This window comes from Pelmatolapia mariae, linkage group LG6 (assembly GCF_036321145.2).
Source record: "Pelmatolapia mariae isolate MD_Pm_ZW linkage group LG6, Pm_UMD_F_2, whole genome shotgun sequence".
Lineage (NCBI taxonomy): Eukaryota > Metazoa > Chordata > Actinopteri > Cichliformes > Cichlidae > Pelmatolapia > Pelmatolapia mariae.
Window position 1 is genome coordinate 43,432,220 of NC_086232.1, and position 15,626 is coordinate 43,447,845.

The 15,626-nt window shown below is 43.6% G+C and overlaps 1 long non-coding RNA gene across 1 annotated transcript; it reads left to right on the forward strand.

Moving 5' to 3' along the window:
* Positions 1-12,411: 12,411 nt before the first annotated feature.
* On the forward strand, positions 12,412-15,610 carry LOC134629629 (uncharacterized). The gene is made up of 3 exons (XR_010094077.1): positions 12,412-12,630; positions 14,910-14,956; positions 15,103-15,610. It is a non-coding gene; the product is annotated as an uncharacterized LOC134629629 (long non-coding RNA).
* Positions 15,611-15,626: the final 16 nt, after the last annotated feature.

Here is a 15,626-nt window from a genome sequence, read left to right on the forward strand (position 1 = left end):
CCCAGAGTTCATGCTGTGGGGCCTGTGTACAGCTCCAGTCACAGCTTTGTTGGTAGAAATAAGGGAAATGCCACTAGAAAGACCTGATGGTGGAGCTGTTGGCTCTGGTGTATAAAACTGAAAACGATGGAGGATCCTGGATGGAGGTGTTTCTGTGGATCGTGTTAAGGTAGAAGGGAACAAGACTGCACACATAACAGCCATAGACACACTAAAGTAGAACCTGACAAAGGACTGCTTCAACTGTGCTATACAAATAAACATTAAGCATAATATGCACATATGCATAATACTTTACTTGGACCATCTGTGTTTGCAAAGTACCAGAATTTATGTGAGGATTTGTAATTCTTCAAAGCACCTGATGGGGGCAGCAGAACACCTTTCATTTGACTAACCTACATGAAGCCAATAGAAGAAAATCTACAGGAAGAGGCGGAACAACAAAGATTCAACATCACATTCCTGAAATGAAAGTAAAAGTTAGTGAGAAACAGCAGAGCTGCAGTCTGGAGAACATCAACGAACTCAAATACAGGTGAGTGCAGCCGATCAGAGTTACTGTGTTCAACAGATTAGTTCAAGTTAAAACTGCAAAATTTAAAAAGTCTCCTTTAAAATGTGCTTTTCTTTGCAAAAACAGGAGTTGCAGAGACTCACAGATGACAGCCTCGCTGTCTTACTTTAAAAACTAGCTGTAGTCTAAGAAAGTGACACCACTAAACTTTATTGTTACATTTTCCATAAAAGTAAAGTAATTTTTTTTTAAAATAAAGAAATTAATTAAGACACAAAAAATGGCATTGGTGGTGGTTAAAAATGAGAATAATGACCTGAGATAACCCTGTCATGCTACATTTACAGTGGCTTGCAAAAGTATTCGGCCCCCTTGAACTTTCCCACATTTTGTCACATTACAGCCACAAACACGAATCAATTTTATTGGAATTCCACGTGAAAGACCAACACAAAGTGGTGTACACGTGAGAAGTGGAACGAAAATCATACATGATTCCAAACATTTTTTACAAATAAATAACTGCAAAGTGGGGTTTTAAGTAGACAAAGTTATATAGAAAGATAAAATTGGAATTGAGTACAAAATACAGGCATTAACTAACTGGGAAAGCAAGGTTAAATAAGTGAGTTTTTAAATGTGATTTAAATAATTGGATGGAGTCAGACGCGCGAATAGCAATGGGAAGGTTGTTCCACAGGTTAGGTGCAACCAGTGCAAATGCACGGTCACCTCTGGTCTTAAGCCGAGACCTAGGCTGAACCAAGAGCAATTGGTCAGATGATCTGAGGGCTCTCGATGTGGTATTTGATGGGAAGCCAGTGCAAATCAGCAAGGACAGGGGTGATAGAGGTAAACCTTCCGGTTCCAGTCAAAAGGCGTGCCGCGGCATTTTGGACAAGCTGTAATCTATGGAGAAGAGCAGCATGGAGACCAAAGTAAAGGGAATTACAGTAATCTAATCTAGAGGTCACAAAGGCATGAATAAGCTTTTCAAGATCCTTATGTGGTACGTAATGCTTAGCCTTCAAATGCTTAGCCTTCGAAATAAGACGCAGTTGGTAGAAGCTAGATTTGACTACAGAGGACACTTGTAGAGCTGGGCCATACCATACTGTTCACGGTAACACCGGTATAATGTTGGGCAACAATAAGAAAATGAAATATGGTGATAGAATATGGGTAAAACGCGCATGCGCAGTGCCTTTGTTTTCATACGCACATGGTGGAAAAAGCATGGTGGCGACAGAGAATGAGAAGGGTGAAAGAGGATCGTTGAATGAAACGGATGAAGCAGAACTGGTTTGTAAAAATGCTGCAGCTTCAGTGGTGTGGAACTGGTTTAGGTTTCGTCCGTCAGATACACAACAAAGCACTATTTTTGGTAGAGCATGCTAGCGGGCCGTCGTTATTACCGTGTTTTTTGGAAAATACTGCACACTTAAAATCAATCCTTTGATTTTTCTGAAAATCGACAGTGCCCCTATAATCCCGTGTGCCTTATGTATGACACCATCAAACACAGCGGTTACTGTGAAGCAGCAGCAGCAGCTAGAAGAGGTGGACAGGTTCATGTACCTGGGTTGCACTTTTAGCAGTGACGGGGACGTGGAGCATGACGTTAAGTGGAGAATTGGGAAAGCATGGCCTTTCAACGACTACGACTTATATGGATGACCACCGCACTGCCTTTATCAACCAAGTTGCGGCTCCTGAAGACCATCGTTATACCGATGGCACTGTATGCAGCAGAGACTTGGAAATCAACTGCAAAGATCAACCGCCATCTTGACGTCTTCCAACAACGTTGTCTTCGACGGCTGCTCAAGATCACATATCGGGATCGCGTTACCAATGAAGAAGTATATCGCCGTGCGGGAGTAGAGCCGCTCCATGTCCAAGTCACCAAGCGTCGGTTCAGATTTGCCGGTCACATCCTTCGGCTACTGGACCCGAGACCTGCCCAATTCGCGGTTCTGTGGAACCCGAAGAATGGAAAGAGACGGCGAGGAAGACCAAAAATAACATGGAGGAGGACTTTCCTTGAAGATTTACGTTCAGTCGAACTGTCATGGGATGAAGCAACAACTGCCGCGATAGACCGAGTTCGATGGCATTCTCTTGTCGCCCGATGCGCCGATCGGCGCAGGAGGATCTAAGTCTAAGTAAGTCTTATGTATAAACTCTGGTTGTGTTTACTGACCTCGAAACGATTTTATGTGCTACACGGCGCTCGAAAATCTGTCAAATGTTTTAGTACGACTTTGCTAAGCTACAAAGCCGCACCGCTTGATGGATTGTCGGAGCATTACGGCTATCGTAGGCAGGAGCCTCGCGGAGTGATACGTACTGTGCTTCAACATAATATTACCGTATTGTGTGTGTATAACCTCTTTTTAAGTTTTGTGGATATTATACATGGTTATGCTGAGGATATGTCGGCCAGTTTCCACTGGAAATGCCTTTTGGTTAAACTGTCAGCAAGGAATTTGCATTTGCACTGTTAAATTTTTATATAACTTTAATGCACATAAAAAACAGCTGCTTGTTTAAGTGAAAATACATTGATGGTTTTTTTTTTGCACTAATAAAGTTGTGGAGTTGTAAAGTATTTTGTCTAGTGTCAATTATATCGTCAGTTATATCATTATCGCACATTTTCAAATGTATATCGTGATAAATATCGCCCTGCTCTAGACACTTGTTTGTCAAATTTGAAAGAGCTGTCCAGCAGCACTCCTAGATTACTAACAGTGTCAGAGAGAAAAGTGGCAAGGGATCCAAAGGTATCAACTAGTTGGCCCTGGGGGAAATGACTGTCAAACACCACAATTTTGTTTGTTTTTTCATTTAAGATAAGAGAGTTGCACAGAAGCCATTCTTAGACTTCTCTCATGCACTCTAGGAAGCAGTGCAGTGACAGAGCAACATCGTCAGTTAGCTGAAAGTAAATTTGTATATCATCATCATAGCAATGAAATGACATGTTGTATTTTTCAAAGATTAAGTTTAGAGGTAGCATATATAGTGAGAATAACATTGGGCCCAACACAGAGCCTTGAGGCACGCCACAGCAGAAGGATGCAACAGAGGAAGAATAGGTACCCAGAGTGAAAGATGAGGACCTGTTCGAAAGATATGATTTAAACCAGTTAAGGGCGTCACCTCTAATGCCCACTCTATGTTCTAACCTCGTTAGTAGAATATTATGGTCCACCATATCAAAGGCTGAGGACAAGTCCAGTAAGAACTGGACTTGTCCAGTTCTTACTGGACTTGCCTGGAGTTGGCCTGGAGTTGCGAGAGAACTTTCTTCTCCAAGATTTTGGACAGGAACGGGAGTTTGGAGATCGGCCTGTAGTTCACAAAGTCATTATGATCGAGGTTCCTTTTTTTGAGAACAGGCTGCGCTACAGCGTGTTTAAAGGCTGACGGAACATGGCCGGAAAGCAATGATGAATTCATTATAGTTAAAATACTGGGCCCAATTGCATCAAAAGCATCCTTGATAATGCATGATGGGAGAATATCATGTACAGAATTTGTATTTTTCAGTTGTTCAATTATTTGCTTAAGGGCGGGAGTGACACCGGCTCAAACTGATGAAAAGTTGATAAACATCCAGGGGTGAAAGCAGGGCTCACAACTAAAGGGTGTGAAGACTTGAGAGATAAAATTTTTATCTGTGAAGTAAAAACAAAATTGTTCGCAGAGAGCTGGAGAAGACACCATCAGCATTTCAGGGATTGACCACTAAATTAAAGATTTTAAACAGTGTTCGAGGATTATGGCCATTAGTCTCAATAATTTCAGAAAAGAAAGCCGCTTTAGCCATTTTAACAGCATTTTGAAACTTCAGGCGGCTGGTATGTAAGATATCAAAGGATACCTGGAGCTTAGTCCAAGGGGCTTAGCCGGGCTCCACCCAAAGACGCTACGTGGGTCCATCTTCCTGTGTACCCACCCACAGGAGGGGCCATAAGGGTTTGGATCAGGGGTTTGCTCTGTGGATCAGGCAGCAGCCAGAGGTGGAAGTCTTGGTGCTCCAATCCCTGGCTTCAAAAACTGGCTTGTGGCTCTTGGAGTGACCCTTTCTGGTGGGGTAGGAGCCAGAGCTGGTGCATAAGGTCAAGAAATGCCAACTATATATAGCATGGCTCACCTGAATACATATCTCAGACTGTACATTGGGGTTATTCCCAGTGAACGAGAGGGTTGCTTCCCTTTGCCTGCCAGTTGGGAATGAGTCCTGACTGTTGTTTGTGCCCATGCACCAAATAACAGTTCAGAGTACCCAGGCTTCTTGGAATCACTCACTGGGAGCTGGAGAGTGCTCCACCTAGGGACTGTTCTGCTGGGGGTCTTCAGTGCTCACGTTGGACCTGAGTGGTGTTTTGTGATTGGACTTTTGTTGGCGAGTGTCGTGGCAGCTGTCCCAGAACACAGGAGGTGAAGGGAGCCGTCACCTTAAAGGAGTCTTATGAGGCTTGGTCAGCCTGTGGGATTCCAGAAGCACCTGACAGGTACCAGCAGAACCAGCAACGTGCAACAGTAGCAGTGGCTTATACAAAAACTCAGGTGTGGGAGGTGCTCAGGGAGACCGTGGAACAAGACTTTAGGTTGGCCTTAAAGTGATTCTGGCTAAATCCCAGATGAGCCAGGAGAGGGAAGCAGTGATCTAGACACACTATTTACAGTGGTGATGGGACGCTGCTGACCTCAACCAAAGATATGGCCAAGCAGTGGAAGGAACACTTTGAGGACCTCCTCAATCCCACATTCACAGCTTCTGCTATGCAAACAGAGTCTGGGCATACGGTCTGTGACTCGCCTATCACTGTGGGTGAGGTCACCAATGTAGTTAAACCACTGCTCAGTGGCAGGGCCCTTGGAATGGATGAAATAGGCGCTGAATTCCTGAAAGCTCTGAATGTTGAAGGGCTGTCCTGGCTGACATGTCTCTGCAACATTGCATGGAGGTCTGGTTCTGTTGGCTTAATCAGATTGTGACCAAGTATCTCAGGGTCTTGTGCTCGAGTAAGGGGAACATGAGTTTGACAGATGGATTGGAGCAGCGTCTGCAGTGATGCAGATGCTGTACCAATCTGTTGTGATGGAAAAAGAGCTGAGCATGAAAGCAAAGCTTTCAATTTAGTGGTCTATCTACGTTCCTACCCTCACCTACATTTTACACAGCTTCCCAACGACGTTTGGACTTGAGGCTGAAATAATCCATCAGTCACACGATGAATAATCAGAAAGTAGAAGCTAAGCCTATGTTTTAAGCCACTGAGGTGTTCGATGGCGGGGTGACGTGGTTCCACTGAATGAAACTTGAGATGGTCCAATACTCCAGCCATACCTATCCTGTCTGTTTAACACCTGTATCGCTTTAAAAACCTTAAAAAGATACCATACTGTAAAACACAAACAGTGACCCCTAGTGGCTCACAGAAGGTAACAACACAGAAAATGGCTCCTACAAAAAACTTATAGAGAAATAAATTTCTTGAAACCACACAAGATGAACGTTGTCACTTCCTCTTTCTTTCCATTCTTTACCTTTTATTTCTAGTGTTAGAGGCTGAATGTTAATTGTATTTTCTCCTTGATATTTCTAAACCATTTACAGATATATTTAATTAAAGTTTACATTTTTATACTTCTGTTCTCAGGGTGCAGACATGTCTGCTGCCAGCAATCTGCAGTCTGAAGGTCGCTTTCTGTGCTCCATCTGTCTGGATGTGTTCACTGATCCGGTCACCACATCGTGTGGACACAACTTCTGCCAAAAGTGCATCACTCAGTATTGGGATGTTCATGAGAGGTGTCAATGTTGACTCTGGATCCTGATACAGCAAATCCTAGACTCATCCTGTCTCATTATGGAAAACAAGTGAAATGTGGTGATGTGAAGAAGAATCCTCCAGACAACCCAGAGAGATTTAAACTTTATACGAATGTTTTAGGAAAGCAGAGTTTCTTTTCAGGCAGATTTTACTTTGAGGTTCAAGGAAAGACTGACTGGGTATTAGGAGTGGCCACAGAGTCAGTCAACAGGAAGTTAACCACTGGACTAAAACCTCAGTATGGTTTCTGGACTGTGTGGCTGAGAAATGGAAATGACTATGAAGCTCTTGATGCCCCTCCAGTCCGTCTCTGTCTCCGGTCTGGTCCTGAGAAGGTGGGGGTGTTTGTGGACTATGAGGAGGGTCTGGTCTCCTTCTATGACGTTGATGCTGCAGCTCTGATCTACTCGTTCACTGGCTGCTCCTTCACTGAGAAACTCCACCCATTCTTCAATCCCTGGGATAAACCTGTACCTCTCCTGATCACTGTGGTCAATCTCACTTAGTAGAGTATGATTTGATTCTCTACAAGCTTCTGTGTTAAGAACATAATCATTGGTAACACTCAGTGAATTTTTTCTCTCTTCTGATTGTGATTGATTAGTCTTGGGTATTATATCACTACAAACTATAAAAGACACATCTCCTGGATGCACTGGTACGCATCTTCAGTGATGTATCCTGGGGTCATCAGGTGTTTCGGGTCTCACAACATCATACACCCTCGCCCAGGCGACCCAGCCGGGGGTGATCAGGCCCCGACTTGCGTACCAGTAGCTACCCATGGATCAGCCCTCTTGATCCACAGCCACCTTGTGGCTTTCTCTGCCGCTTCACTCACAGCCTGGATGGCCCTCTTCTTGGCTGCCCCAGCCACGCCCAGCTGGCCTAGGACTTTGCAGAGTGATCGTCCTGCAAAGCCCCTACAACCCACTTCTATGGGCTCATAGAAAGTCTTCCAGCCCCTTCCCCTGCACTCCTGCACTACTTCCTGGTACTTTCCTCGTTTCCTTTCATTGGCCTCCTCGATCCGCTCTTCCCAGGGCACTGTGAGTTCCAGCATGATCAGCTGTTTTGAGGCCTCAGAAATAATTATCATGTCTGGCCGGAGGGATGTTTTTGCAATGTTCTGAGGGAACTTTAGCTGTTTACCCAGGTCAGCCTGTAGCTGCCAATCAGAGGCTGTGTTGAGGAGGCCTGTTGTTATTAATATAACAACCGGCCTCCTCAATTATTATAATTGTGATATCAATTATATTAATCTATAATTGATATCACAGTTGCAGCACATGTTTCTCTATATAGACTTTCACCACTGAGAAAATGTGATTCATTTTTTAACACGGGGCAGAAATTTTGTTTTTGTCACTTTAAAATCAGGGCGTGTAATTAAACCTCATCTAAACTAATGTGTATTAGGCTAAGAGAGCAATAACATGAAGAAATGCATTTATACAGAATCAAGAAGCAGTTAACAGGACTGAAGGAATAATTTTGTGCTTCTCTTATTTATTAACATTAAAAAAAATAAAAGGAAGTTTTATTTGATGTGTGAATGTTTTTTTTATATTTCAACTGATGACAAAGACGAAAATGAACGTCATTACAATGTGTTGTATCAAGTGGCCCTGCCACTTGAGCTGTGTCCCAATTCACGGGCCGCATCCTCCTGAGGCCGCATTTGTAGGCCAATTACATCACAGCGACGCAACAAAGGCTGTCCAAATTAGAAGACTCCTTCAAATGCGGTCAACAAATGTGTTTTCCTTTTCCCCAGATTTGAAGGATGGGTCGGGTGTGTCACTGCCCGATCCGTATCAGAAACCCAGTCGGTACCACACATGCGCAAATCTTGCGTCACTTCCTCTCTTTGCCAACATTGTGACAGTTAATGTATTTGAATGACACGGTTAGCTCCTAGTTAGCTCCTAGCATTTCTCAACAGCTCTGCCTCCTTTTCGACTGCCCGGGATATTTAAACAATGGATAATCCATTTACAAACAAATTAATGCTTTTATCCTCAACAGAGAGCATCCCCCGATTGAATAACAGCGCCATAAAATAATAAGAATGGAATAATATACACCCCACTTTGCAGGGGTTTTTTGTAAAAAATGTTTGGAATCATGTATGATTTTCGTTTCATGTGGAATTCCAATAAAATTGATTCATGTTTGTGGCTGTAATGTGACAAAATGTGGAAAAGTTCAAGGGGGCCGAATACTTTTGCAACTGTATAGCTATATGTATATATATGTATATCAATGTTTTTTCTTTTTCCTCTCAGATTGACTGGGTGTAACCTCTCAGAGGGAAGCTGTGAAGCTTTGTCCACAATTCTCAGCCTTCAGTCCTCTAGTGTGGAAGAGCTAGACCTGAGTAACTCCAACCTACAGGATTCAGGAGTGAAGTTTCTTTCTGATGGACTGAAGAGTCCAAATTGTAAACTGAATTCTCTCAGGTCAGGTTACGTGGTAATCCGTTTTTCATCAACTGTGTAGGTGTGTATTATTTTCATTAATGTGCAGTGAAATGTTTAATAATACCGCAGCTCCATATTTAGATATAATATTTCAGGAAACTAGAAATGCCTATCTCACTAGAATTCTATTAGAATGATCCAGGTTTGTGAGAATTTTGAAAGAAAGGATAATCTGATTAATTGAGTGTCTCCTTCCCTCTATCGCCAAAGCACTTGTTAATATGTTTATTGGCGACTGTCAAACCTTTGAGTCGCCGAGCAGCTGAATAATGTTAACACGCTCTCGTTAAAATGTAAGTCAAAATTCCTTTATTTGTTATCAAAATCCTTAAAATCCATCAAAAAACAACAGTGATGAAAACATTTCATGCTTGAGCGGTCAGCAAAGTCGACTTCGCCCATCACCCACTCATTCAAAAAAATTCCCTCAGGAGGCGAACAGGTGATATAGTAATCACTACTACTATTACCAACACCACGTGACCCAAAGCTACGCCTATCCACAACATTCAGGCCCCTAATTATTACATCCTTGCAGTAATAATTACACATCCAATACCACAACGCAAGACATCACATCAGAGACACCCAGTGAGACAACATAACATACCCAAAAATCCACCAAAGTTATTTTCTCCTTTCTTCTCGTCTTTTCTTCTGTCTGCACATGGTCAGTCAGTCATAGGTCAGAGGTTACCAGCACCTAGTCTAAAAATAGTCAGTCTGTTATGTGCATCTCATAGCGTTAAAGTCAATTCAAAGTTAGTTATGTCACACTGTGTCAGAAATGTCATCGTCATGGGTCAGAGGCCTCCTGAAGAGGGCATATCTTTGTGACGGGTCTGCACACGTGGCTGGTTGGGGTCTTAATCCAAACCTGACATACAAGCCCCCTTTTTGTCTGGCACAGCTCCTGTGACTCTGCCAATAACCCAGGAACAGCAAGGTGCAGAATCATCCACTATGACAGAGGTTCCCAAAGTGTGGGGCCCGCCCCCTAGGGGGGGCGCACTGCCATTGCAGGGGGGGCGCGGTATAAAAAAAAAAAAAAAAAAAAAAAAAAAAGAACTCTTGGACACTGCTAGCATAATGGACAGGTTTTTGATGGGGTTCCCACACAAACACAAAGCAGGAGATGAAGCATCACCAAATATGCTTCCAAACCAACTTCCTTCCAAGCCAAAGACTAGAAAATATGGTGAAGCAAATCTTCCCTTTGGCTTCACCTGCACAAGTGCCAAGGTAGGGCTCCCCTGCAGAATTAGTTTCCCCTGCGTCGGGAGCAGCGCTGGGCTCTTCAAATCACGGACAAACAGTATCCCACATTCTTGATTTTTAGTTCACAAACACTTGTTGTAATGACTAACTACTCCTGACATTTTGGAGATGTTAGCTCTTTATACAGTAAAGTTACAGCGGGATACAAATAACATCAGGCTCATCCTGCCACGATTTGTTCCCCCAGTTCAAATCACGGACAAACAGTATCCCACAGCTGTTTATGTTTTTAAACCCATTTTGCACAGAGAGGCATTTTTTGAAAAATGTATTGATAGCAATGTTGAAAATTATTACACAGAAAAAAAAACTACACGTAAAATAATTACACCGTGACGCCTCTGCCTTTCTAAATGGAGGGACAGTAACTGCGTGTGTGTATGTAAGCGTGTAAAACCTGCAGACAGTCAGATTAACAGTATTTTGTCTCTACCTGCCATTCTGCAATTCATCTCATGTAAACAATAACATGGCGCACAGCGTGACATGAAATAAGGCATACTTTTGACGTTGCGTGATGAACTCTGTATTCCTCGTCCACACGTAAACGCAAAAACTCAGTTTTAAAAAATCTCCGCTTTCTGTGCTTCGAAACACAGTTTACATGTGGACGTGTGTTATTGCAGCTTACTTTTATTTGTTTAATTGTTTACTAAATGTTTAAGGTGAGAAATAAACTGCAATGGAGTGTGATTGCAGGATGTGTTTGTGCGTGGTGGGGGGGCGCGAACATTTTTCTTGTAAAACAAAGGGGGGCCTAGCAAAAAAAGTTTGGGAACCACTGCACTATGGGGATCACATCTTCAGGAACAAAGTTGCGTTTAATCCTTCCCCATTTCTGGCGCTGCTGAAGTTGTGGCAAGTATTCTTTAATCCACCTTTTCCTAAACAGGTCAGATATATGTTGGACCTGTCTCCATCGTTTACGTGCGTAGACATCATCTTTCTGGAGAAGACCAGGTGGTAAACACGGGTTGGACTTGAGGAGGAGGAGGTGGTTTGGTGTTAAGGTTTCCAAATCATTTGGATCGGTGGATTCCAGCATAATGGGTCTACTGTTGAGGATGGACTCCACTTCCCTTCTTCGTCCAAATGCTGTCTGCAGAGTGGAATTAAGGACCTTTCCGACAGAACGAATCAACCGCTCCCATGCTCTGCCATGATACGATCCAGCAGGAGGATTAAAGATCCATTTCACTCCCTTAAAAGACAGCACATCAGAGATCTTTTCCTGATTCCACTCTTCCATAGCTCGTCTCAGCTCGCGTTCTGCGCCCACAAAGTTGGTCCCATTGTCGGAGCGCAGTTCTTCCTCGTCTTGCAATGAAATGTTGTAAGGCGTTAATGAAGGAGTCAGTGTCAAGAGATGAGGCAACCTCAATATGTACTGCTCTAATCGCCAAACAAGTAAAGATAACAACTTACCGCTTCACAAGATTCTCCCACGCTTCACTTCAAATGGACCAAAATAGTCAAAGCTAAAAGGGGGTTTCTCGGGGGTCACTCTGCTTTCAGGCAGGTCAGCCATCTGCTGCTGGCCTGCAGCTCCATGAAACCTTCTACAGGTCACACACCTCAACATAATGTTTCTAATCAAAGTACCAGCACCAGGAATCCAGTATTTTTGACGCAGCTTCAAGAGTATGTGGTTCGTTCCACCATGACCCACCTATTTATGAATATGCTGTTTAATGAGATTATAAATGTGAAGATCTTTAGCGATTATGACAGGATGCTTTTAATCTTCTGACATGACAGCCATACTGAGACGTCCACCAACCCGCAGCACATCATCCTTCAGAACAGGCGTTCAGGCTGCTTCGTTTCACAGTCTCTCCCCTTTGGAGGCAGGAAATTTCTTTGGCATATCGTTTCTTCTGATAGAACTTGATTATTTGCATCTCAGCATCCTCAATCTCTCCCAATGAAAGACAGCCCTGGAAGTCTCATTATTGATATATTTCAACACTGTGGTGCTGTCTGTCCAAAACACTGAGTTTAGGAGGGGTGTTCTTAACTCCCTTCTCCACATTCTATCCATGCGAACTGCTACCACTGCTGCCATCAATTCCATGCGAGGGATTGTGAGTGGTTTTAAAGGTGCCACCCTGGACTTTCCTATTATGAAGGAGCTGTGTGTCTGTGAGCGACTGTTGTGCAGCAGCAGGTAGGTGAGCAGTGGTCGTCTCTCCAAAATCAGGAGGTTTTAATCATCGTCTGATGCTGATGTTGTCCAACAGATGCAATTCTTGTACCCAGCTTTTCCACTCTTGAGCAACTGCTGACGGTATAGCATCATCCTATCCTATCCCCTTCTGGCACAGATCTTGAAGGATCCTCTTGGCTGTGAAGATGACAGGAACAAGAAACCCCAGAGGATCCTAGAAGGAGCTTACTGTGCATAGGATCCCTCTCCGAGTCAATGGCCTGTTTGGGATGGATATGCAGAACTTAAATGCATCTGACTGTAGGCACCACCACACTCCCAATGCTCGCTCAACAGGTAAGAGGTCACAATCCAGGTCGAGGTCCTTAACTTCATTTGCTCTTTCCTCCTCAGGTATAACTGCCAGAACACTTCAGCTATTACTTATCCACTTTGTTAAGTGGAAGCTGCCCCTGGCGCAGATGTTTCTGAGATCTAGGTAAAGATTGATGGCTTCTTCTTCAGAGCCTATTGAAGCAAGGCAGTCGTCCACATAAACACTATTCAGAATGGTGTCAATCACCTGCTGGCTGAAGTATGCTTTGTTGTCCTCTGCGCAGTTTCGCAGGGCATAGTTATCACAGCTTGGAGAGGACGTTGCCCCAAACAAATGAACACCCATCCTGTACTCTTGCATGCTCTGATTGAAGTCATCACCAGGTCACCAGAGAAATCTCAATAGGTCAGCATCTTCCTCTGGCACATGCACCTGGTGAAACATAACCTCGATGTCAGACATCAAAACAATAGGCTCTTTTCTGAACCTCGTCAGTACGCCAACCAAACCATTTGTTAAGTCAGGGCCACTCAGGAGCTGCGCATTAAGAGAGACACCCTTGAATGATGCTGCACAGTTGAAAACGACCGGCATCTTCCTCTTGGTAGGATGGTAAACCCCATGGTGAGGGATATACCACTGCTACCCATCACTGCGCTCTAATTCTAATTCCCTAATTGACTATCAAACTAAAAAGCATGTCACACAGCTTGTGTGTCTGTTTGCTGTTCATTGTATACACTCTCTGCTGCTGTGTGTTGTGCTGTGTGTGGATGCTGCACTGACTCAAATTTCAGAAGTCATGTACAGCCATGGCCAAAAGTTTTGAAAATGACATAAATATTAGTTTTCACAAAGTTTGCTGCTTCAGTGTTTTTAGATCTTTGTGACAGTTGTTTCTGTGATGTATTAAAGTATGTAGGCTTTTATTGACAATTACATCAAGTTTATACAGAGTCTGTATTTGCAGTGTCGGCGCTTCTATTTCAAGACCTCTCCAATTCGCTCTGGCCTGCTGTCAATCAGCTTCTGGCCCAAATCCTGACTGATGACAGCCCATTCTTTCATAATCAATGTTTGGAGTTTGTCAGAATTAGTGGGGTTTTGTTTGTCCACCTGCCTCTTGAGGAATGTCTACAAGTTTTCAATTGGATTAAGGTCTGGGGAGTTTCCTGGCCATGTATCCAAAATGTCAATGTTTTGTTCCCAAAGCCATTTAGTTATGACTTTGGCCTTATAGCATGGTGCCCCATCATGCTGGACAAGGCATTGTTCGTCACCAAACTGTTCTTGTATGGTTAGAAGAATTTGTGTCGGCGGATGTTTTGGTACTATTCTTTACTCATGGCTGTGTTTTTCAGCAAAATTGTAAGTGAGCCCACTCCATTGGATGAAAAGCAGCTCCACACATGAACGATCTCAGGATGCTTTGCTGTTCGCGTGAGACAGGACTGATGGTAGTGCTCACCTTTTCTGCTCTGGACAATCCTTTTTTCCAGATGCCCCAAACAATCAGAGAAAATGACTTTACCCCTCAGCAGTCCACTCGCTCTACTTTTTTGCAGAATATCAGTCTGTCCCTCATATTTTGGGGGGCGGGAGGAGAAGTGGTTTCTTTGCTGCTGTTCCTGACACCAGGCCATCCTCCAAAAGTCTTCACCTCACTGTGGATGCAGTGTTACCCATGATTAACCACAATGATTTCAAACCTCACCCACATTTTAACGATTCCATCGCGCTATTCTAACTTGATCAGCATAACATAATGATCTCCAGCCTTGTGCTCGTCAACATTCTCACCTCTGTTAATAAGAAGATTATTAAAAGGATCGCAGCAGGTCCTACTATGGCAGTGATGAAAAGCAGTGGAAATGTGGGGTTTTGGGGGGGGGTTAAGTTCGTTTACATGGCAAAGAGGGACTTTGAAATTCATCTGATCACTCTTTCTCATTCTCAAAACTTTTGTACACCACTGAACAGTAACCACACTGACACAAAGAGATGAAAAACAGCTGGCAGCAAAGGCAGGGAGGTATCTTTTCCAGCTAAACAGAAGAGGAATATAAAGATAATGAAGGTCACAATTTGAATCAGTCACATTTCATTCAATACAGTGGTGTACTGACAGATCCAGGATCAGTCCAAATCATCAGCAGTTTGATCCACGTATAGATTGAAGTGTATTTGTGAAAATGTTGGACTGTTCCTTTATCAGTGTCTAACAGTGTGTGTATGAGAGCCGTGTAATGTCCATGTGTGCATGCTGACTGTGCTGGTCTGACCCCCCTCCTCCTTTCAGGGTGGAGCCTGCTGGAGTCCGATGGTTGAGACCAGGTCTGAGGAAGTGTAAGTGTGTTTTTAATGTGATTCATGAAAACAAAGCAGCACACATTCAACCATCTTCATCATGTCAGGAGTCATCATCAAAGTGTCAATCAATGAACAGATGATGGATCAATAACTGCAGCTGGATTGTTTGTTCTCTCCATCAGATTCCTGTCAACTCACAATCGACACAAACACAGTGAACACAAAGCTCCAACTGTCTGACGACAACAGGAAGGTGACACATGTGGAGGAGGTTCAGTCGTATCCTGATCATCCAGACAGATTTGATGTTTATCATCAGCTGCTGTGCACAAATGGTCTGACTGGTCGCTGTTACTGGGAGGTCGAGTGGAGAGGATGTGTTCATATATCAGTGAGTTACAGAAGAATCAGAAGGAAAGGAAACAGTAAAGACTGCGTGTTCGGATGGAATGCTCTGTCCTGGACTCTGAGCTGCTCTGATGATGGTCCTCAGTCTCTCAGGCACAATAACAGAACAACATTTATCTCCTCCTCCTCCTCCTCCTCCTCTGTCTCTAACAGAGTAGCAGTGTATGTGGACTGTCCTGCTGGCACTCTGTCCTTCTACAGAGTCTCCTCTGACACTCTGATCCACCTCCACACCTTCAACACCACCTTCACTCAAACTCTTTATCCTGGGTTTATGTTCATGTCTCCTGGTTGCTCA